Source organism: Pelodiscus sinensis, chromosome 6 (assembly GCF_052426305.1).
Source record: "Pelodiscus sinensis isolate ZL-2025 chromosome 6, ASM5242630v1, whole genome shotgun sequence".
NCBI lineage: Eukaryota > Metazoa > Chordata > Testudines > Trionychidae > Pelodiscus > Pelodiscus sinensis.
This window is the reverse complement of record NC_143057.1, coordinates 96,389,821-96,415,063: the sequence shown is the minus strand read 5'-3', so window position 1 is coordinate 96,415,063 and position 25,243 is coordinate 96,389,821. Positions and strand designations below refer to the sequence as shown.

At 40.1% G+C, this 25,243-nt stretch overlaps 1 long non-coding RNA gene across 3 annotated transcripts in view; it reads right to left on the bottom strand.

Moving 5' to 3' along the window:
* LOC142829946 (uncharacterized) overlaps positions 1 to 25,243 on the bottom strand; it is a 143,231-nt gene that overhangs the window by 74,566 nt on the left and 43,422 nt on the right. The gene's annotated exons all lie outside the window — the stretch shown is intronic.

Genomic DNA, 25,243 nt, shown 5'->3' with positions numbered 1-25,243 from the left:
AAACTCCATTGGTCCGGCATCCAATGTTCCGGCACCATCGGGAACCCGGAAGTGCTTGGCAGCCTAATCATTGGAGCTACTCTGCCCCTGGCTTCCCCGATTCAGCCGCTGCTGAAACTGACCAGCAGCTGAATCGGGGAAGCTGGGGGCAGAGCACCTGGCCTGCCCCGTTGGTCCCGCAGCGCCGAGGAGCGGCGCTACGGGATCAACCTGGCAGCACCTTAGCTGCTCTGCCCCAGGCATCCCTCATTCAGCTGCTGCTGAAACTGACCAGCGGCTGACTCCGCTAGCGGGAGAATGCTGGTGTCCAGGACACACAGCCTAAAAACTTTTTTTTGGGGGGAGGGGTAGGGGAGGGTGAAGGAGGTAATGTTGGTTTTAGCTGTAAACAAAAAATGAGTATCTTTGAGGGTCAAATTTTAAAAATGAGGGCTTGGATTTTTCAAAAGGAGCATATGAGATTTAGAAGTCCAATCCCCATTGACTTTTAATATGATTTAGGGGTCTAACTCCTTTAGGTTGTTTTGAAAATTCTAACCTTCATGCCAAGTAGCATCCTACACATTTGTGCGCAAACACACATTAAATGAACAAACAAATTATACATTTGTACATTCAAAATGAATAATTATGTACAAAGGCAAATTTATATTTCTTAAACACATGCACAAATGTGTGTTTTGAACGTGCCTAAATATATATATATTTTCCAGTACTTGAATCTTTAACCTGAATATTGCTTTGTACAATTCCAGAGCATATAGGAATGTCACAGGGTCAGGAATAAGGCAATGGGTACCTTTTGAAAATATAGTTCTTGGAAAGCTATCAAATAGTTGCATCATCCTCATCAACAACCATAGGCACAATGCCTGTTGGTGTCCAATGCCTCCCTCACTATTTCCTTCTATCTTTCCCTGTCCACTGCTGAGTGGCTTAGTTTCTGTAGACTAACTCTGCACCAATCTACTATATCATCTAACCATTCTCTGTGGGGTCTGCCTCTCCTATTCAGACCATCCATTATGCCAAACACCAGGGTCTTAACTTTTTGCTTCTCAATAGTTGCATGGTTATGTTTAATTTTTCTCCTCCTTTTTCTGATCATTAGTGGGCACATCCTAGATTATAAAAGTTTTGGATCATAGTATGTATGGGCTGAGTAACAAATAAGATTGTATAAGAAAACAGTCATGCAAAATAATTTTGTCTAGTCATATACAATTATTTCAAATAGGCAGATGGAATGTAAATATCACTAGAAAAAAATATAATCCCCAACACTAATTCCATGAATTGCTAGAATGTTTGATATTCAGCAAATAAATGTCACACCTGGTCTAGAGGTTATACTCTTCCATTTTTTGTGAAAGAGGTTGACACACAACTAAAGCATTATGTACACCTCAAACATATTTCCATGGATAGTCACACCAGTGAAAAACTGAATTCACTTTGGCTCAGTTTGCTTTTTATCAATGCATAATTGTTGGCAGAAATATTTGCAAACCCCAATGGCTTAAGTCAAAGTTAGAAATTATTTGTGGAAGGAAATTATCGAACTGAAGGAGGCTGACAGAACTGCTGGGCCCCTTGGTAGAGGTGGGGGGCTTATTCTGCACTCCCAGAAAAGATGGGACATCAAGTAGAAGGGGCGGGACTGGTGCAGCCAGCCCTCAGTGCTGCCTCAGCCACATTGTGGGCCTCCCCCCAACCAGCCCTTAATGCAACCTGGAGCAACAGTCAGGATTCCTGGGACCTTTTGAATCATCAGGCCCTGGGGCAGCTGGCTGCTTTGTCCCCCTGGTCAGCTCCTAACAATACCCAAATCCATACACTGAATGACAGTTCAGTAATCAAAATGTTTCTGATACCATAGAGAAGCACTGCATTATGTTTGCTGGCAGGAATTCCATGTCATCTCTCAGAACAGCCGACAGTTGTTACCTACCACCCCTGTGCTCTTGGGAGTCATTGAGTGACATTCATCAAAAACCATCCCCCTCCCCTTCTCCTAAGCCTTTGCTAGAATCAGACAAAGCAATGAAAAGGCCTGGGAAGACACACCTAAACTAATTAAGGAAACACCCCAGCCTCATCTGCATTGAAGGTAGAACTCATTAGCATACAGAATAGAGACCAGCTCTTCCAAGACAGGAACCGCAGTGAACTATGGGATACCGAAAGCAGAGAAGCACTGCCTGATGGGAAATCTCTACTCCAGATGCTACTGAACCGAGGCCTGCTTATATCCAAATTAGTCATTATCAGACCAATTCTAGGAACGATCCTATTGACATCTAAAATACTGAAACTGCCTAGTTGCATTGTGAGCTCGTTCAAGGAACATCACCCATAACCAGGGGTGATCAGTCTCTATTGTCTCACCTCTTTCTCTTTGAACTATTGTCCTACCTCTATAAAAACTTCTATCCTTGCCCCAAGAAAAACTGTTCTGATACCTGGATTTAAACTGCATCAGTTCCATTGAGACTTCTTCGTCTCCTGTCTGATCATGCTGGGGGCTATGCTCTGCTTGTCTCCTGCCCTCTGGACCTCCGGCTACCATTATCATCTGGGAACTCCGATCAGTGCAAGCTCCATGGAGTGGTGAGGTCTCCTCTCTCTCTGTCTCTCCCGCCCATCAACTACCTCTAAGCACAGCCTGCTGACCCTGCCCTATGTAAACTGTTATATGGTTACCTAACATTTGTAATAAGTTTCAATTTAGATTTAATATCATAACTGTTAGATTTAATATTGTAACTTTTTTATATCTAGTCACTACTCAGAAATAAATAACTTTAATTGTTAAGCTGGTTGCTTCTCTCTCTTCCTTTCTCTTTTGCTCACTCTTCTTTAAGTGGTGTTGTTTTGGCTTCCCCATTCGCTCTGCAACAACGCTTCCTGTACCCAAGCTAAAGATCCCTGTAATGCCCAAAATCCTGTGGGGCTTGCTCATCATGTGATTTACCAGTGAATGACTGTGGTGTGAAAGTGGTGATAGGGGGTGCTGAACCTGGGGGCTTATGAGGATAGAAGCTTAAAGTGCTTGTTTAATCCAGCCCACTGAGTCCAAAGGCACATGAGGGTGCAGTGTGGCATTGCTGTTAAACCCAGCCAGCTGAGTCCAGGGACATATGAGGGGGTCAGCTTGTGAGTGCTTATTGCCTAGTCTTCTCAGACATGCTCTGTTACTGGGTGTGAGTGTCTGTGTGCGTTGCTAAGGTGGGAAGAACCCCATCCTGAGGAACCTAGTTCCTGTAGGAGAGCTCCAGTGGGAGGAGGAATTGGCAGCAGGGAGAATTCAGCTCCATATGAGAGCACAAGCAGCACACTGATAGAATTGTTAACCTTCCCACAGTCCCATAAGAGTAACCCTGATAAACGAGCATACCCCAGAGTATTGGGCAAATCTTGTAACAAGGTTGTTTCTGCCTCCTGCCAGTCAACATGATTATAAATGGTGGGTGGGGTGGGAGAGTGGGACATGCCTGCTCAAGCCACCTTCTGCCACTCTACTAAGTTATGGCAGATTGAGTCTGTTTTCCTCAGCAGCTTTCTTCTCTGTTTCACTCACTTCTTTGAATAGTGATGACTTCTGATTGTGGAATGTGATGACTGATGACTTTTTTTGCTGGAATGTTTTGATGTTTCCAAATTTACATTTTTCAAATTTTTCAGTCTGTGTGAAATTTCAACTTTTTTGTCTGGTGCAGAATACATTTCAAAATACCAATTGTCTGCAGAATGGAAAATAGAATTTCTAACAGCTCTTGTTGCTGTATTAAATCTGGGGGGAAATGACCCTCCTAAGTAAAATACACATTTGGTCCAAAATTTGCTTCTTACAATTGATATTTCTGTATCTGAGACTAACCTCATGAGAAGAAGTGATGACTTTGAGTGGGAAATTAGGTATGAGACAACAAGAGGGGGATGAAAACATTGGCTGTCTCCTTCGATGTATTTGTATAGTCCATGATAGCCAAGTGTCTCCCGTTGTTTAAGTGCTTTTCATTACTCATTCATTTGCAGCCTCTATTTCCTCACACTTTTTTCCTTCTAAACAAGGCCTATGGTTTTTTGTAACATGATGAATTATTGATTAAATGAAAAGTTTCCCTTTGTTTTTGTGAAAGAGGAAAAAAAGTTCAGTATGTGAAATTTAGGTAACTAAAAGCTGTTAATACTTACACAGAAAACAATGCAAATAATGCCAGTCCTTTGATCAGGCAAGTCAGGGAATAGACACAGAAGACAAAGGGGAGGATGTGTGACATACTGTCATTATGTAAAACATGCTAAGTAGTGTATGTCAAAGGAGAAGCTAGAAACAGAGAACATGGAGTGAGTAAACTGTATAATTTCACATTTTACTAGAAATAAAATCTTATCTTTGAATCCTCCCTCTTGTAACTCCTGCTGGGAAGTAATTTCATTCAGAAGTCTTTATTAAATGATACCCATGGCACCAGCTACAGAGTTAAAGTTATCGACTAGTTCCAGGAGCAGTGTTAGTTCAGTTTATCGCAAGAACTGTGGGAAATGAACTGAAGAGAGCTTCACTTGGAGAAAAAATAACTCCACCCAAAGACACCAATTGATTTTGCTGTTCAGTAGGCAGTATTTATCTTCCTTGTACAGCATCCTGCTATGTGCATCTTCTATGTTGCACTTTTAGTCTTCTCTCCAGAAAGATAAATTGAAGATGAAAAAGCTGTGTGATGTATGTGACAGTGAGAAGTTTAGGTTCATTTACACTCAGTAGGCTCGTTAGGAGGAAATATTACACAAAGTATCACACTTTGTCCTACTTCAAGTGAAATTGGGCTTGAATTAAAGAAAATCTACTATAAGTAGAATTTATTTATATCCCTCACACAGCATGGAGATAAGCCATGCTATCAGGTGGATCTGTTACAAGCCTTTGAGTTAGCAGCTTGACTACATTAAGTAACTGTGCCAGTTGTATTTCAGTTTAGGCAAGCTCCAAGACGAGAAGAACAAAGGTCATTTATGGGAAGGCTGACAGGTAACACAATACTAATATATATTTAGGTTTATATCTATTTTCAATGTCTGCCAAGAGTGTGAGAGAAGAGATCTAACATAAAAGTATACTAGTGATGTCTGCAAACTAAAATCCTTGTTCTGGAAACCAATGGAAACCAAGCAAGTTTGGATCTGGCTTTAGGTTTGCAAGCTGGACAGATGGCCTTATACTCTTGTGATTACTGGATTCTTTCACAATTCTTTCAGGCTTAGTATGGATTTCCCTTCTCTGAAGCATTAGATACTTTTACAAATAGACAGCAAGAGAACAGATTAGATGAAGCAGTGGTCTGATCTAGCATGGTGATGCCGAAAGTTTTATGATTCTTCTCATATGTGCAAAACAGATACTGATTCAGCTCTCTCAAACCAATTCAATTTATTTCAAGTAAGCTATATTTCATTTATATCAACAAAGCAACAGCAGAATCAGGGCCAAATAATCTACAATATTCATTAGAACAAAGTTAAATGAAACACCCTAGATTATAGATAATGGTTAAAGATCAAATTTCCAAAGACAATGTAATCTGATTCAGTCTAGCAGCTGTTAACAAAAAATACAACTATGGAGAACATGGTTTGAATATCACAGGAAGAGCCCTGCAAATCTGTGGATATCCACATTTGATATCCGAGAACCATGTTTGCAGATCACATGCAGATATAAATTTTGTGTCAACACAGAGTCTAATTATATGTGCCTCAGTTTATGAGATAGATATTTTGCCTATCAAAGAAAGCTGCTAGGGAAAAACAAACAGGAAATGAAACAGCCATGCTCTGGCTGGCTGAGGAAAGGATGGGGCTGATTTCCCTGCTTACTTGGGGGATTGTGTGTGTGGGGGTGGGGGAGGTGTGCTGTCATACCCTTGCAGTCCACATTTACAAAAAAAGCACACACCCCACACAGAAATTTCTGCGTATGGGCCTGGCATTTTATGTGTAGACAAACTCTGAGAGAATGCTACAGGGACAGTCTATCCCAAACTAAAACTGAAGACTGCCTGGGCTAATCAGGGCTGATCTAATGTCCAAGTAGGAGCAAAGCTGAAATGGCCTTATTAAGGCAACCACAGTGAAAATCAGGGAGCTAAAGTTTAGGGACTCAACCAGAGAGTGGCACATTCACGGGACTTCTCAGAAGTGCTGGAACAATCTGTATAGAGGGGATGCTGAGAGCCAATGAACCAAACTGAAAACTCTGTATATGATGGAAATCACTAAGCCACAGGTTATGACAGCATTGCTGGTTCTAGCACTTATGGACTCCCTGGAGTGAAGTGAAGGGCTTATTACTAGGATGTGGGCTACGCTTAAAGTTAGGCTGACATATCTTCCTGGTGTAGACACTAAGACAGTTATTTCGGAATAAGCTATTCCAGAATAGTTATTATGAAATAGCTTATTTCAAAATAGCATGTCTACACTGCAGGGAAGCCTCAAAATTAGTCCATGGCAGGCTTCTCTAATGTAGATACGCTATCTCGATTTAGAGCCCCAGGAAGCACTGGAGAGGAATAATTTAGAATGGTCCTGGTGAGGGGCTATTTAAAAATAGCAGAAGTGAAGTGTTTACACATGCCGTATTTCAAAATGGGCATTATTCTTCATAGAATGAGGTTTACAGAAGTCAGATTAAGCCATTAATTATTTCAAAATTATTTCAAAATAACAGAATTGCTGTGTAGCTGCTCGCATAGTTATTTTGGGATAACAGTTGTTATTCCAAAATAACTTTGCTGTGTAGACACACTCTAATACACATAGACAAATAAGAATGACAGTTAAATGAAACACAATATGAGTTAACATTTTAGCAAAGTTTTTAAAAAAAATTATAAAAATATCTGGGGATATTTCTGTCTATTCTTTCCAGACCAGTTCACTTTAATATTCTAATCCCAAATACGATAATCATCACCCAGAAATTATATAAACTCTTTTACAAATTGGTCTATAAAATAATCTCTCACTAGGTGAGATTTTCAAAATCCCCTGCATTACTCAGGAACACAAGTCTCAATGATTTTAGGAGAACTTATGCTCCTGAGTGATTTAGGAGCTTTGGAAAATCCAGGCTTCCTAATTGAATACAAATAAAGCCCAAAATGCATTACAATACTACAGCACATTCAAAAAGTTTTCACTTTAACAACTAATATGTATTTATTCCACTAGAAACAAATTCCATGAGGTCTCTTTCACCTTCAGACTATACTGCCATGTGTGTTGTAAGCAAAACTCGTGAAGTCATTCTGCCACTCTACTCTGCACTAGTTAGGCCTCAGCTGGAGTACTGTGTCCAGTTCTGGGCGCCACATTTCAAGAAAGATGTGGAGAAATTGGAAAGGGTACAGAGAAGAGCGACAAGAATGATTAAAGGTCTAGAGAACATGACCTATGAAGCCAGGCTTCATGAACTGGGCTTGTTTAGTTTGGAAAAAAGAAGATTAAGGGGGGACATGATAGCGGTTTTCAAATATCTAAAAGGGTGTCACAAGGAGGAAGGAGAAAATTTGTTCCTCTTGGTTTCTGAGGACAGGACAAGGAGTAATGGGCTTAAAGTGCAGCAGGGGAGGTTTAGATTGGACATTAGGAAAAAATTCCTAACTGTCAGGGTGGTCAAATATTGGAATAAATTGCCAAGGGAGGTGGTGGAATCTCCCTCTCTGGAGATATTTAAGAACAGGTTAGATAGACATCTGTCAGGGATGGTGTAGACGGAGCTTGGTCCTGCCTTGAGAGCGGGGGGCTGGACTCGATGACCTCTTGAGGTCCCTTCCAGTCCTATGATTCTATGATTCTATGATTCTGGCATTTTCAGTGAGCAATTTTAGCTTCTCCTGTGGCAAACTTCCTGTTTTAAAGAAATAAATCTACGGGTCAGATTTTGGTTTCTGTACTATACTACTGACTTCTGCTCTACTATACCATGCAACTTTCCTGGGCTCAGCTTACACCCATGAACTCAATGAAGCTGCTTTGGTTAAAGTAAATAATTTGCCCTGCTGTGGCCTTTTTAAATATATTTGTTCTTTCTTTCTCCTTTTTTCCTTTCCCTTATTCTGCTTTTCTAATATTTATAGCTTAGTGCCCCCTTTGCCTTTTTCAGGATCTGTTTTAGCTTAAGAGGAGCAGATTGCCTGCAGTTACTCACACAAGTATTTCCACTGACTTCCCATTGCTCATCAGTGTGATTAAGAGTTCACCATCTGCCCAAATGTTGTATCGATTCCTCTAAGTTCTTCCTGGAGATGCACTGATTTTCTTTTTGCTATCTCTCTTCCCTTCCCTTCCTTCCCTTCTGAACTTAAGAACTTTTTCTTTCACTATACCTGAAGCAAAACCTGAACAGTTTGTTCACTCTAGTGATTATGAATCACCCATCTTCTTTTATCAGTATATTTCACTGAGTAATTTTTCATATCACATTTTCTTTAAAATTAAAAAAAAAATACACTGCTATAGATGGGCTAAATGTTGGAAAAGCCTCTTTTGGAAGATATGCATATTGCAAATGTGGTTGGCAATATGCATATCTTATTCCGACTTTTCCTTGCAGTGTAGACATAGCCTTAGACCTCTGATCTGTTTGACCTCCATGAAAGTAGGTCAAAGACAGTGTTAAAGAAATATATTATTACAATTGCAAGCTGAGAAATAGAGATCTGTTCCCCTCCCCCATCCCTGCAAAATGTAGATGGTTCAATCTTTAATGGAAAAGCAAAATGTTTCTGCCAGAAGCTTCAAGATTTTGATTCACAAATATTGTATCAGACTGATGGGAGCAACAATGAAAAAATCATTTTGTACATTTCATGGAAATAAATTATTTTGTAAAAAACTGAATATTATTAACAAACAACAAATTTTGATAGGTAGAATTGACTTAAAATTTCCTGTTACGTTTTGTACCGTATTTTCCGGCGTATAAGACGACTTTTGATGCTAAAAAACATCCCCCAAAAATCGGGGGTCATTTTATACGCCGGGTATACAGGCGCCCGAGCTCCTCCGTGGCTTTGCAAAGCCTCAGGAGAAGCCGGCGGCGGGGCATCCCAGGCGCGCCGGGGCTGTCCCGCTGCTGGGGCGTCCTCAGAGGCTTTGCTCCCGGTGTCCCTGGTCTCCTGGAGACGGTCCCCAGCAGACCAGAGGCACCGGGAGCAAAGCCGAAGCGGCGGCGGGGTGCCGCGCTTCTGAGGCTTTGCTCTGGTCTGCTGGGGACCGTCTCCAGTAGACCAGGGACACCAGGAGCAAAGCCGGGGAGGCGGAGGGGCACTGGGATATAAGACAAAAACCTTTTAACTAAAAAATTAGGGGGTCGTCTTATACGCCCAGTAGCCTTATACGCCGGAAAATACGGTATATTCTTTACATGTCAATCATAGATGGGGTCCTTCAAAGGGATAGCATGAGGGATCACACGGGTGTGAAATATAGGAACTAGAATTGTTTCCACATAATAGGGAGCTTGTGATACCAGTAAAGTTAGAATTAGTGTTTGGGATACATCCTGAACATGACTCTTTTGGTTTTCTATGCCATCAGTCAGAAACATGATGAAAACCTACCCCCACTCAACTTCTGTTGCTGATTTTTATTTAAATTGATGACTTACTGAAATGTGCTTTTATTAATTTAATTGAAACATAATTACAATATAAATCTGATGGATGCTGAAGGAGATGGTGGGTAGCGGAGTTGGCTGTATGTTATTTGTCAACCAAGTTTTTAAGTGAGTTTTTTATGTTTGCACTGTAATTATCTGATAAAGAATGCCTTGCATTAGTCAATCAGTACATGCTTCTCGCATGTTATTCATCAAATAATTGATACCACAGATCATGTCATTTGTTGAATAATATCTGCAAGGAATTTTCTATTTTCTTAAGAGCATGGTCTCTGAAGAGGTATTTATAGGAGAAGAGTAAAACTCATTGAAGTCAACAAGTGTCTTTCTACCGACTGCAATTAATTTTGCATCTGGCTCATATAATCTACTTTTACATTCTCAAACTCACCAAAAAAAAGAAAGATAATGAGACCCTGAACATTCACACACACAAATTAGGGTTTGAAAACTTTAGAGGATCTACAGAACAAAGTTGAAATAATATAAGAATGCTGGAAGAATTCTGTAGTTTGCCTCACTATACAAAAAAACCTCTGCCAGGTAGCTGTCAGGCAACCTTTTTAGAACCTTCAGAAAGATTTTCACATACTTGTAGAGGAATTTCATTAGGAGAAAATAAAACAGGAAGCAGAAGCAGTAAGGCTATGTCTATACTGCAAGCTTTTTGCACAAGATCAGCTGTTCTTGCTCAAAAACTTGCGGAGCGTCTACACTGCATGTGCATTCTTGCACAAGTAAATTTACAGTAAAGCGTCAGAAAAGACGGCTTCTTGCACAAGAGTTATTCCTCTCCCCATGAGGAATAAGCCCTCTTGAGCAAGAGCTCTTGCACAAGAAGGCAGTGTGGATGGGCAATGGGGGTTTCTTGCGCAAGAAACCCCTATGGCTAAAATGGGCATCAGAGCTTTCTTGCACAAGAGAGCATCCACACTGCCATGGATACCCTTGCGCAAAAGCATATGGCAGTGTGGACGCACTCTTGTGCAAGAACTCTTGTGCAAAAAACCTGCAGTGTAGACGTAGCATAACAGTTTAATGAACTTCTCAAAAAAGAGAGAGAGAGAGAGAGAGAGAGGGCATCTTGTGATAAATGGCTTCATGTTAAGCAAGCCTTTGATGATAAGTAGAACAGACCTGTTTATTCTAGTCACTATACTAGTATACTTTGGTATCTTCCCAGTCTTTTATGTCAGACTTGTGGATAAAAACAAATTTTACTGCCAGGAGCATTGCAGAAGCATTTTAACTATGAAACAGCCAGCTGTGTTCTTTGTTACTTCATGAATCATTAATCAAATTAGCCAACTTATGATCCCCTAAGATCTTGAATCCCACCAATTTCAGGCAAGAGTAAATCCTTACATCATCCCATGTCTCCCTTCCTACTCAGAATGACATGAAAAAAACCGTATATATTTACCTTATGCTTAACACAGCTGTCACTATAGTCAATGGGATTTTTTCCATAGACATTAATTGAATCAGGATTGGAAATATTAAATAGAAGAATGAATAAGAAATGGAAATCCTTGATTCTCTCCTTATCACTAATACACATCAAGGATTTTTTTATATTTTTTTGGTTTGGGGGTAAAATAGGATAAAGTTATTTTGGGAAGCGAGGTTGAGATGATGAGTGTTCGAGCATCCTAACTGTACTAGTTGCCATGGGAGATGACTGAACTCTATGTTGCCTTTGTGTTCTAACTGAAGTGGTTAATTTATTATATCCAGGTTCTGATAGCCATATTCTACAAATAATCCTACTGATATCAGTGGAACCAGTCTTGGAGTAAAGTAGTATTCAATGTGAATATGGGTTTCAGAAACTAGCCCTTAGAATTTCACAGCAAGTGTTCTAACATTCCCCTATTCTACATAGATAATACATTTATAGTAAGTTGAAGTTTTGTTATTTTCTGCCTTACACTCTGTAATATTTTTATTGCTACATATTAAATTCAGTTTGCCTCATTTAAGATGGGAAATAAAGTATCTGAAATACTGTATATGTTCTTAGTTACATTTGGAAAAGGTGGTGATTTCTGTCTTTGTCTTTACTATTTGCACATGGGTTTCTTGTGACATAAAAGCATCCAGTGAATACAATACAATAATTACTTAATTCTTCCCCCTTTCCAGCACCAATAGCCCATTCTGAAACCCGCATCATTCCTCTGCTGATTGATAGCAGATGTCTGAACTCTTGAAGATAACTATATCGGTAGAGGAAAAAGCAGAAATATCTGGGTATGTTCAAGATGTTACTTATTTTATTTACACTAGTCCTAGATCCCCGATGGTTACAAACAGCATGCAAAGCAAATTCTTCTTTCAATAATCTATTGAAAACCAGTGCCCAGTTCCCACAGAGCAGCTCTGCAACCAAACTGATTCTAATCAGCGATCAAGGCAGAGAACACACTTTCCTGCTGCTCACACAGCCACTTCTACATGGACCACTGTCTCCACCTAGAACATTGAATGACTAAATCAAATACAGCATGTTTGAACATTTGCTCGCTAGCTAAGAAAAAGAGCTTGGAAGATTCTTTTACTTTCATATTAAGATAATTCTTTGAATATTTTGTTCCTAAAAAAGTGTTCTGTATATAATTTGTAATGCTGGTGAAAGATATAAGATTGACAGACACATGGTTCAAGTTTTCTGTTTCTCCACAAAACAGGTAGATCACAAGTAACAACTATGCATGCTTCCACAGATTACCCCAACATTGTCTCCGAGTCCCTTAGACTAATTACTCCTAAGAGTCGTTTATTGTCTCTTCTTGAGCAATCTCTGTTTTCTCTGCCAAGGCTGCCAATAAGCTACCAGTTAATGGCCATTATCATAGGACACTTTGCAATGTAGGAGTAGAATTGAGCCAGTGTAACTCATTCACATAGACTGATGACACCACCCTTCTTTAGCCTCATTGGAAACCAATTTTATGATGTTTTTCTCCCTTCTAAAAAATTGTTTTTTATTCTCTCCCACATGGAAATTAGCAGTAAGGTGACATGTAATGTAAAGCTGCATTAGTCACTCTGCATTCAGCACATAGTCTCTCGCCAATCCTCCTCCTCTCTCTTAGCAGGGAACACAAAAATGATAAAGATGAGAAGTGAATCAGAGATATTACTCACTCTGCAGAAATATTGCTTTTAAAAAAAGCCTAATTTCTGGCTATGAATTTTCCATCAGTGATTACTTCTGCTGAACTCCAATTCAATACTGTCAAAATGTCCTGTGAAATGAATGAAGCCTCGCATAACAAAGGGAAGAGGAGGGACTGGAATAGAGACTGAAACCAAGAGAAACAGTCCGGAAGTATATTAATAATCTTTAGCATGGTCCCAGTTCATTCTTCTCCAAGAATATTTACTTTCACAATCAATATATCTCCCATCACTTCTCATTGTGCCATCCAGGATCTAACAGACTCTTTTAACATATGCTCTTAGTGCTGCTTACATAAACTCTACAATTAAATTTGGAAATTACACATAGACACATCCTGTTTTTCCTGACCAGAAAAGTCACCGCACCGCCTGTTGTTTATTTTTTAGTCTCTTTTGGCTTGCTAGCCATGAACTTGATTTCTATGGGTGAGACTCCATGCTACCTTTACTTCTGCACTGCTGCCTTCAGAGCTAGGCAGCCTGAGAGTGGCAGCTGTGACTGAGGGCCCAGCTCTTCAGGCAGCAGTCAGGAACTAAGGGTAGCAATACCATATCATGCCATCCTTAATTCTGTGCCAGCTGTTGGCAGCAGCTCTGCCTTCAGAGCTGGACTCCTGTCCAGCAGCCACCAGTCTCTAGTTCCCCCACTCTGAAGGCACTGTTGCCACCAGCAGCCCCACAGAATTAAGGGTAGCAGTGCCTCAGCCTTCCCTACAATAACACTGCAACCCTTCCCAACTCCCTACAATTACTATACTGTGACATTTCAGATTTATGTACCTCAGGTCATGACATTTATCATCATGAAATTGACCAAAGTGGGCCATTGACAAGGCCCTAGTCATCGGCAAATCTCACCAATTTGTTCTTCATATCCGTCTGTGTCATTAATAAATCATGGGTCCCCTTGCCCGCTCCTGGGCCACTCCATTATTAACATGGCTTCACTCTGAGGACTGACCCTAAGACTCTGTTTCCTATTACTTAAGTTAATAACAATAATACTCTTGGCCCTTTTTCTGAAACCAATATCCCATTGTTACCAGTGGAGTCACCCCTCTTCCAACAGGTAGCAGTAGATGCCTGGGGTCTTGCATGTTGGCTTCCCAGTGAAGGAGAAATCAAGTGACATGAAGTCTGGGTACATTCTAAGTGCAGTTTACTTTATTTACTCACCTACATTTGTCCTGCGACAGAAGCACTGTAACAGTCCATTTTCCTGCCAATAATCTCAAACCCAACTAATGCCTGTTTCCCAGGATGCTACAGGGAGCTAGCTACAAGAATAATTTACAAATATAGAAAATAAGGCAGAGAGCAAAGTGTCTACCTATAGGTTAAAAATTCCAGCAACAACCCTGCAATTTACCTGCATTACGAGGCCTCCACTGCTACAATGGTGGAGCTAGTGAAAGCAATTCCAGGAAACTGGAGGAAAAGAGAGTCTAGGAAGGAGAACTTTAGCTCTTAATTTAAACATTCATTCAGTCCTCTCAGCAGCATGTCCACTCTGAAAGATTCATCCCCAATTCCATTCCCAATCCAGTACAGCACAAAAGTGTACTGGTCCACTGACTGTAAAGAGGTCATTTGTGTCCTTAGGTGTATGACTGAAATGCCTTGCTGGATTTGGGATCAGAATTCTCAGAGAAGCCTGGGACTTTACTTCCACATCAGGCCAGACCGCTTCCCTTATTTTCCTGGCTCGTTTTCACAAAATATCTCAAATGTATATCTTGTGAGTTTCCTTTCATCTGTCATGTGGCCTGCATAATGTTCTCTGGCCTTGCCCATTAAACACAATAATTCAGCTACAGAAAAAATTAGATATGGACATTCAAAGAGAACCAAGCACTTAAAAATCTAATAAGATTGTTGTCAAATTGTATCTGATGCAAATTTTCAGAAAAAAATAAAAATAAAAAAGCTATTGTACTTGCCAAAAAATAATACTGTGAATATTGAATAACAGAACAATAGAGTGAGCAATATAAATTAAATTTGAGAGACAAGAACAGTTCTATTTTTTCATAGATAAAAGTCTGGTAAGACAAATCTTGAGGCATGTTAGGTAGCTTTGCACCAAAAATTGAGTGAGTGACTAATCTGTAGTTAATTCAGGGAAATTAAGTAGTTCTGTTTCTGTGTCTCAATAAGACAGTCAGCACACTTTAAGAAACAGTTATTAGACCTTTACAGTTCCAGAGAAACATTGTTTTATGAATTACACAGTTGACTATCTGCCTTTTTTTTTCTGGCTGCTAAATGGTGATAAGTTTTTCAGGCATGCTGACTTTCATCATTAATCCTGCAATTGACATTAATGTGATTATTTTTTTCTCAATATGCATTTCAGCCAATACAGAAAAAGATATTTGCGAGTATATTTAATATTCCTTACTCACCAACAATAAAAATATAGTTGGGACAGTAGTAAGCTGACGTGATAAAACCCTCATGGCTAACCTGGGCACTTTCATCATTAATTATTTTGCTACCTGATGAAATTGACGAGTTAAATTAACCATTATAAACAAACTACAAGAAATAGTCCTCCCCTTCCAGCAAGTATGTTCCCAGCATGATCCTTCTAATGCTCTTGTCAGTCTGTGGAGCAAGTCAGCTATTTAAATCTAAGATCTTAGACAAAAACTTACTTTGACTAAAACGTGTGATCTGAATTCAGGGCCATTTTGTGACTACTCTGTAGTCATTTGCTGGAGATAAATGGTCTCAACTGAAGTACTAGTAACACCGAAGAGCATTCCCCTTGCATGGGTAAATTCTCTTATGACACACCATAGCAGCTCACACTCCTATATCCCCTGATTTCCCCCATCCCCCTCCACACACCCTGCAGTCTACACACACATGTGTACCTGCAGCCTGATGAGAAAAGGGCTCATGACTGGAACACACCACAGCAACCATTGTATCTCAAACTGCTTTATTCTGTACTAAATAATGGGACAGGCACAGGTAACTGTAAAGATAGCTCAAAGTAACCTTCAATTTCTCTCCAGCACAGCACTGAGCAGGGTTTGACTAGATCAGAAAATCAGCATCTGCAAAGAGTGATATTTTCAAGAGTTGTTAGTCATTGCTTTTATTAATCATATTAGTTCCCTCCAATGAGTTTCATATGCCTCTACTTTTATGTTCAAACAATATTGCTGCTGATTCAGCTAAAGTGGACAAACAGAAAATAACAGCCAGATAAATATTGTAATCATAGATTATATTTCTTTAAAGGTATCTGAACATTTGCCAAAATGTTGGACCCTGGAGTATGGCTATTGGGCTATTCAGCCACTGCTAGTAGAGAGTTTCCTTGACTATCCCTTGAGTCTATAACAAAATGAACCTGGAGCTAAACTCATGCCTAATAGATTAAGCAAGCACATTTCTTAACACTCCAAAAGTCAGAATCCCTAAGGAATCTATGCATCTCAGAAATCTTCAAGTATGCATGTGCTTAATCATGCTAGAAAAGTGCCAACATATTTTCCACTTAAATTAATATAAATCATATATTATAAAGTGAGGCTAGAACAAAGACTTTGGCCTATCTATAACACTGTATCCAAATTTTTGTTTCTAATTTTCACATTGCATCTAAGCAAGATACTCAAATTTAAATTTTCCAAACCGAGATTGTCTCACTATTAGTTGAAATATTCCTTGTGAAATGAACTTGGTAAGCTATCCCTCTTGGAAAGTCTTTTTATTGTTAGCCACTTCTAATTTTTTTCTCACTTTAATGTTTTTTGTTCAAATATACCTTTTTTTCCCCTTTTAATCTAGTTAGACAGGGTCAATTTCGGTCATGAAATTAAACATAGCGAAGCAAGTATTTGCAATTGCCAGAACTACAAGGAAAAAAGCTTAAATCTGATTTGTTTTTTTAAAAATGTTTCTCTTTTCTGTTCATTAACTATGTTAATTTATTGATGAGGTATTTATGGCCCAGAACTTTTGAATAAGACTGAAACATGGGGGGAAAAAACCCGCATTTGATCTGCATGCTTTTGAACACACAAGGACAATATTGTAATAGAAAATTCCTAAACTGTTTCATACCCAGGGATCAATTAGACTGGCTTTGGAAATGAATGCTGGAGCTTGAACAGCAAAGATCATTTGCGTATCATCAACAATGAAATCTGTTTTCAAACAGATGAAAACATCCTTATTTGCCCATAGTGAAAATCTATGCAGACATGATGCTTTAAACAAAAAGATATCACTATAAGCCTCAAACTATTGACCCACATCTTCAAAATACCACATGTGCATATTTTGTATGTGCAGATATTGTGATTGCATATGCTAATGTGATGATAATGTGTGCAGACTCTCAGAGGTCATTTGTAGATGCAAAGTGTGCATGTCTTCAATTATGAAAATCTAGGCCATCACAGCCTGGTATCTTTAGAACTCTAGCATTTTTAGACTCCACTATTTAACTTCCCTTATACTATTTTCACACGTGCCTTTAAATTAATCATAAGGATCACATGATTGCTGTTTCCTGCAAACGTCCTTTAATCTCACATCCTCTGGCCCCATTAAATCTTATCTGTGACAAAAGATGGTGCCTAGCATTTCCGTCCCACTTGGGATTTAGTCCAAGACCTTCCCAGGAAACAACATGCTTCACGTCACCTACAGAGACCACTAAGCAGTAACCAGAATCCCGCTAAAGGGATAAAGACTACTGATGCCAAAGGTCACTGGGCTTTGCTCAGCTAGAAACAGAAAATATAGACCAGACATTTCTGGAGGAATTATTTGCTGGATGAGAAGGCTGGGAGCAAAAGCTGTAGTAGTGGAAGTGTACCTGCCACCAGGCAGATTTGAACCTGGGACACTCTGGAGCTTAGTATAGGAGCATCTACCCTCTGAGCTCTTAGCCCCTACTGTAGAGGTCTTTTGTTCTTATTTGCTGCTGTGGTCTAGGTGCCTCTGCATGGGACAGTGAACCACACTAGGGCTACATCTATACTACAAGCCACTTGCAGAAGAGAAAATGCAAATGGAGCGCTCATTTGCATACGTCGCACTCTCATTTGCATTTCCTCTTCCTTTCCCTTTTGCACAAGAGGTTTTTGTGCAAAAAGGCACTGTGTAGGCAGCACCTTTCTGCCAAAACCCCCCTTTTGTGCAAGAGCTGTTCTTCAAAAAATGAGGAAGAACGGCTCTTGCGCAAAAGGGTTTTTTTGCACAAAAAGGTGCCGTCTACACAGCACCTTTTTGCTCAGAAATCTCTTGTGTGAAAGGGAAAGGAAGAGAAAATGCAAATGAGAGCACAACCTATGCAAATGAGCACTCCATTTGCATTTGCTCTTTCTCAAGAGGCTTGTAGTATAGACGTACCCTAGGCATGTGGGTTACACAAGGTTATGTATATGTATTGTTCCCTCAGAGGATGTATTACTATGCCATACTTAGCCACTGATTGTGCTGTAACCCTGGCTGAAATGTAAGGATAGGTCTACACTCTAGCACGTTTTCAGAAAAAGCTACACAAATTGCATAGCTTTTTCTGATTGCTTTTCTGGAGGAGGCTTTTCCACCATTTGGCCCCATCTAGACGGAGCCAAATGGTGGAAAAGCCTCCTCTTTCGGAGTAACCCTTATTCCTCATAGAACAAGGTATACAGGGTTTCCCGAACAAGCGTGCTTGCTCTTCCACTTTTTTTTTGTGTGGAAGAGCAGACATGTTCCCTGGACGCGGTGGAGTTTTTCCAGGATACGTCTGGTACCCCGGAAAACCCCCACGGTCTAGACATACCCTAAGAGTGGCTAGACACGTTTTGAATGTCAGTCACTGACAAATGCAGTCCATGTGCCATGATAAAAATGTTTTTTGTTCTTTTCCCAGGTCGACTTTGGCTACAGTACTATATGCAGAATGATCCCTTTGCTACAGCAATATCACAGCTTGCATCTGTGGCATACATTAATGAAAACTCATGTTCAGATAATTAGGATTTGCAGTGTTCATAAGAACAAGCTGTCCTCATCACAGCCATTTTTATGAACTCTGCATTTATGGTGTAACTACCCCAGCACTCCCTCTGTTAATTAGTGAAATTGTCACTGTGTGTGATTTTCATTAGCCTGGAAGCACACATCTGCAATTCAGTGTCTATTTTACCTTGTCCATGCTGTGAAAAAGCAAGAGCTACCTTTTGTGCTTCCTGTTGTCCAATGCAGTTAACCATTAGGTTATAAATTTGAGTCCCTGCTGGAAATACTGATTCCTTTTGGGAGCCTTCTTCTTCCCTCAACCATATGAAAAAGTACAAGGTCTTGACATGCTTGGGAACATTTGGAAGAGACTAGGTGGATGATAAAATCATGAATCTTTCTAGTCATTAATGAGATTTATGTACATGGGTTCCCATGCACTGCTTCAACTCTTCTACCTTCCCCAATGCTCATAAAAGGCTGGAAACCATAGTAACTGCCTTTGGGAGAAATGGCCAATTTTTTTCTCTGAATGTGTTGCTCTAACACAATTGTTACTGAAGGGTTAATGAAGGCTAAGATTTGAAAATACTGGGGCATAGGCACTTCATTGTAATATGTATATACGGGCCATTAAAAAGAAACTCCAAGAAAATATTGAGACACTGAAGTCACAATATGCTATACATAAGTTGCATAACCCTGACACTGAATCCAGATGAACTTGACACCTCTTTTGCACTTCCTCAATGCTGAGGCTGCCAAGGGCTGATTTGGGTCCTAGAACAAGTTAGAGCAGCCTCAAGGTTTGTTACACCATGTTGGGACAGCAAGAGCCCAGAAATACCCTGTACTCACCCCTACTTTCCCCCTGCCATATCTTCCTATGCCTCCTACTCTCGGAGTTGAAAGGTAGGGTGTTAGAGAACTGGCTTAAGAAAATGGCAGAATATCAAATGAAGGATGCAAAAGTAACAGGGAACCTAGTGCATTACCCATTGTTAGTGGCTAATGTCCCATTTACAAGGGTGATACACCTACTGCAGAGCAATAAAAGGTGAGTTACAGGCAATCTGTGCCATGCAGTTTCTGCAATTTATTTCACAGTCTGATACGATATAAAGCAGGCTCTGTTCCATATTGGAAATAGTTGGTCCTAATCCTGAACTGGTGTAAATTGCTATAACTCATTGACTGCAAGAGAGAATGAAATCAATTTACACTGGTTGAAAATCTGGCTCGTTATTTTCTTGTTTTCTATGTGAAAATCAATTTTTGGCTAAGGAAAGCTGTTTCATGTATAGCAAAATTAAAGTGAACAGCAAACTTGTTTTATGCCATTGACAAGCCCACTTTTCGTGTGAGCTGTGTTATGCGCAAACTCGCTTATGGTGCTCTGCTGAATTGTAGTGCTATTTAACAATTAGAATGCCTCAACGTTGACTTAATTACTGTCAATGTGGAGAGAAGATGCTTTTTAAGAACTTTATTCGCTAGAAATCAAGATTACCATTCAAAGACTGCAGATGCTCTCAGGTAAATGTTGTTCCTTGGGGTCTAAGCATGCAAAATCAAAAGAAAAACAAGTAAAGGGAGATTGTGCTTTACTGGAAGTGATGGCAATTTTATTAAGAATTTTTTAACCCTGCTAATTTATGCAAAGCTGTGATTCAGTGTGGAACAGAGAATCAATTAGAATCAATTATTTCTTGTTTAATTACTTCAGTCTTGGTGAAAGGTGCCAAGTGACCATCACAGGAAAGTGAACATAAGAACAGCCGTACTGCGTCAGACCAAAGATCCTTCTAGCCCAGGATCCTGTCTAGCGATAGTGGCCAGCACCAGGTGCCCCAGAGAGGGTGGACCGAAGACAATGATCAAGCGATTTGTCTCCTGCCATCTCTCTCCAGCCTCTGACAAACAGAGGCCAAGGACACCATTTTAGCCCCTGGCTAATAGCCTTTTATGGACCTAACCTCCATGAAATTATCTAGTTTCTCCTTAAACTCTATTATAGTCCTAGCCTTCACAGCCTCCTCTGGCAAGGAGTTCCACAGGTTGACTACACGCTGTGTGAAGAAGAACTTTCTTTTATTCGTTTTAAACCTGCTACCCATTAATTTCATTTGGTGACCTCTAGTTCTTCTATTTAGGGAACTAATAAATAACTTTTCTTTATCGCCCCTCTCCATACCACTCATGATTTTATAGACCTCTATCATATCCCCCCTCAGTCTCCTTTTTTCTAAACTGAAAAGTCCCAGTCACTTTAACCTCTCCTCATATGGGACCCATTCCAAACCCCTGATCATTTTAGTTGCCCTTTTCTAAACCCTTTGCAAGGCCAAAATATCTTTTTTGAGGTGAGGAGACCACATCTGTACACAGTATTTTAGATGTGGGCGTACCATAGTTTTATACAGGGGCAGTAAGATATTCTGTGTCTTATTTTCTATACCTTTCCTAATAATTCCTAGCATCCTATTTGCCTTTTTGACTGCCACTGCACACTGCGTGGAAGTTTTCAGAGAACTGTCCACGATAACTCCAAGATCCCTTTCCTGATTTGTCGTAGCCAAATTAGCCCCCATCATACTGTACGTATAGTTGGGGTTATTTTTCCCAATGTGCATTACTTTACACTTATCCACATTAAATTTCATTTGCCATTCTGCTGCCCAATCACTCAGTTTGGTGAGATCATCTTGGAGTCCCTCACAGTCTGCTTCTGTCTTGACTATACTAAACAGTTTGGTATCATCTGCAAACTTTACTACCTCACTGCTTACCCCTTTCTCCAGATCATTTATGAATAAGTTGAAAAGGATTGGTCTCAGGACTGACCCTTGGGGGACACCACTAGTTACCCCTCTCCAATCTGAAAAGTTACCATTTATTCCTACCCTTTGTTTCCTGTCTTTTAACCAGTTCTCAATCCAAGAAAGGACCTTCTTATCCCATGGCCACGTAGTTTACACAAGAGCCTTTGGAGAGGGACCTTGTCAAAGGCTTTCTGATAATCCAAGTATACTATATCTACTGGATCCCCCTTATCCGCATGTTTGTTAACCCCTTCAAAGAACTCTAATAGATTAGTAAGACAGGATTTCCCTTTACAGAAACCATGTTGACTTTTGTCCAACAAATTATGTTCTTCTACATGCTTCACAATTTTATTCTTTACTATTGTTTCGACTAATTTGCCCGGTACTGAAGTTAGACTTCCATTTACTCACTGGCATCTTTCATACTGAAGTCACATTAAAACCTGGCAGAGCATTAAAACCTGGCAGAGCAAAGGGAATGGAAGTCACAATTCTCCATGCCACTCTACCAATATCCCTCAGCACTGCTGTGGTTTAGAAGGACCTTTTTGAGGGATGAGGAGGCAGCTGAGGCTCTATGCCCATGACATACTACATAATTTACTGCACCAGGATGATTGTATTACCTAGGAGAGATTTTTAAAGGCACAAAGTTGCCTAGTTCTTCTTGATTTTCTGTGGGAAAAAGGTGCCCAACAGTCCTTTCAACCTTTTGAAAATATCCCTTAGTCTGAAAGGACTTGCTGTTTATTTCATATTTGTTGTTTTCATAGTTCTATGCAACACAAGTCCAAGTATTCAGAATTGTACAAACAAATGGCTAGGTTAGATGTTCAACTAGTGGGTGAGGCTTTTTTTAAATAACTAACAAAATCATCCCAAGCACACAACTTTGTGATAATAAGGGACTTCAATTAGCCAGGCATCGGATCAGAAATAACACAGCAGGACACAGATTATCCAACAAGTTCCTGGAATATATTGGAGACAGTTTTTTTATTTCAGAAGATGGAGAAAGCAACTGTGGGGAGGCTGTTCTAGATTTGATTTTAACAAATAAGGAGGAACTGGTTGAGAATTTGAAAGAGGAAGGCACTTTGGGTGAAAGTGATTATGAAATCATAGAGTTCATGATTCTAAGGAATGGTAGAAAGGAAAACACCAAAATAAAGACAATGGATTTCAAGAAGGCAGACTGTAGTAGACTCAGGGAGCTGGTAGGTAAGGTCTCAAGGGAAGCAAGACAAAGAGGAAAAACAATTGAAAACAGTTGGCAGTTTTTCAAAGGGACATTATTAAGAGTGCAAGAGCAAACTATTCCACTACATAGAAAAGTTAGGAAATATGACAAGACACCACCTTGGCTTAATCAGGAGATCTTGAATGATCTAAAAATCAAAAAGGGGTCCTATAAAAAAGTAGAAACTTGGTCAAAGAACAATTGATGAATATAAACAAATAACACAAGTATGTAGGGGCAAAATTAGAAAGATAAAAACACAAAACAAGCTCAATCTAGCGAGAGACATAAAGGGTAACAAGAAATATTCTACAAATATATTAGCAGTAAGAGTAAGACCAAAGACAGGGTAGGACCATTCCTCAATGAAGAGGGGAAAAACAATAACAGAAAATGTGGAAATGATAACGGTGCTTAATGACTTCTTTGAATCAGTTTCCACCAAGAAGGTTGGTGGTGACTGGATGCCTATGTACAGTTGACTTCCGATAATCCGGAACTTTTGGGACCTAGGTGGTGCCGGATTATCGGATATGCCGGACTATCAGGAGGTACTATAAGCTGGTTATATGTATACTGTATACATTATATACTGTATATAAAGTGTTCTTAACCCTTTTTATTGTACATACTGTATACAGTATACTGTGATGTTTTAGTTTTTTTAACCCTTTTTGCTCAGTTCAGCTGCTACCGCTGTTGCCTTGTGACTCGTTTTTTGCCGAAGCTCACTCACTAGGCTCTTGCCATTTTGATGCCGGACTATCAGGAGTGCTGTACAATTGGATGCCGGACTATTGGAGTTTTACTGTAATATAACAGGTGGTCTAGGGCACTGCTGAGAGGGTCAAATCAGGGTAAATTGCTTATAACCAGGGCTACTTACAGACCAAGACTGGGGCTTCCCCTCTATAAGGCCCCAAACCAGTCACAAAGTACACTTTGGCTGCCAGTTGGGTCAGTAAGAAGTTACAGAAGCAATCCCCTTAGACACTCCAGCGTTACCCGTGCCACAACCGGCCCCACACTTTACATATGTAAGAGGTTATAAAACTAATCTCACCAACCCTGAGCAGGTTTTCCCAGTCCCAAAGGACCAGCTACAGTCTCAGGTCAATTTATACCTCAGAGCCTACCCAAAAGAGCACAATGTGCCAATTCTTTAGAAACTAAAATCTAAAGGTTTATTAATAAAAGAAAAGGTTGAGAGTAAGATTGCTAAAGAAAATACATTACATACATCAATTACCAAGTTCTTGATGCAGGCTCTTAGCAGGGATGTAACAAACTGCCAGGTTATAGGTTGCTGGTTTACATCCTATATTAGGATAGGTCCACAAATCCTTCTGAGCCCTCTTTTCTAGGCAAAGGTGCATCTACAGAGGAGGGCAAGAGCAAAGACAAGATGGAGACACCCTCAGGATACTTTTATAACCTTTCCCATATGATGGGAAAATCCCTTGTTCTCCTGGGTGCTGGTTCCTCCCAAAATGGGATGATCGCATGACCACCAAACCAGTCTATGTCCTTTTTTAGCCAAGGAGTATTCAGATGCGTCAGGCAAGGGGACATAGTGTGCTCCTCAGGTGTCAATTGACATCCTGAGAGCCATCTCCCATGAAGCATTGAGCAAAGGCCTCTCATAGTAGGTGGTCGACACCTACTGTACCTCCCAGACAGAAAATATTTAAAATATGGATACAAAGCCTATATTCATAACTTTACAACCACAGATTGTACAAGTATAAGAGTAGCCTCGGCAGCACCAACATAGCATTAACTTTCATTTGACATCTCACATTGCCACTTTGTACCAAATTTGTGGCAAACACACAAATTTGGGTACAACGCTGCTCTTCATTAAAATCCAATAACATGACAGTCTAACACAATGAATGCCAGTGAAAATGGGGGTAAGTCCAGAAGTTGAAACAAGAAAATAAATTAAAAATTACTTAGCTCAGCTATGACCCTTCCTGGATAAGAATGACTTGGCTACAGTGATTCATGCTCTTGTCATATCCCGACTGAATTATTGCAATGCGCTCTATGTGGGGCTGGCTTTGAAGAGTTTTCGGAAGCTTCAACTGGTCCAGAATCCAGCTGCTCGAGTTTTAACTAATACTCGTTACACGGAGCACATTATGCTGGTGCTCCAGCAGTTGCACTGGCTTCCAGTATGTTTCTGGGCACAGTTCAAGGTCTTGGTTATGACTTATAAATCCCTAAATGGGTTGGAAATGGGGTATCTGAAGGACTGTCTCATCCTATACAAACTCACCCAGGGATTGAGGTCAGCTGAGGAGGCTCCGCTCTGTGTTCCTCCACTTA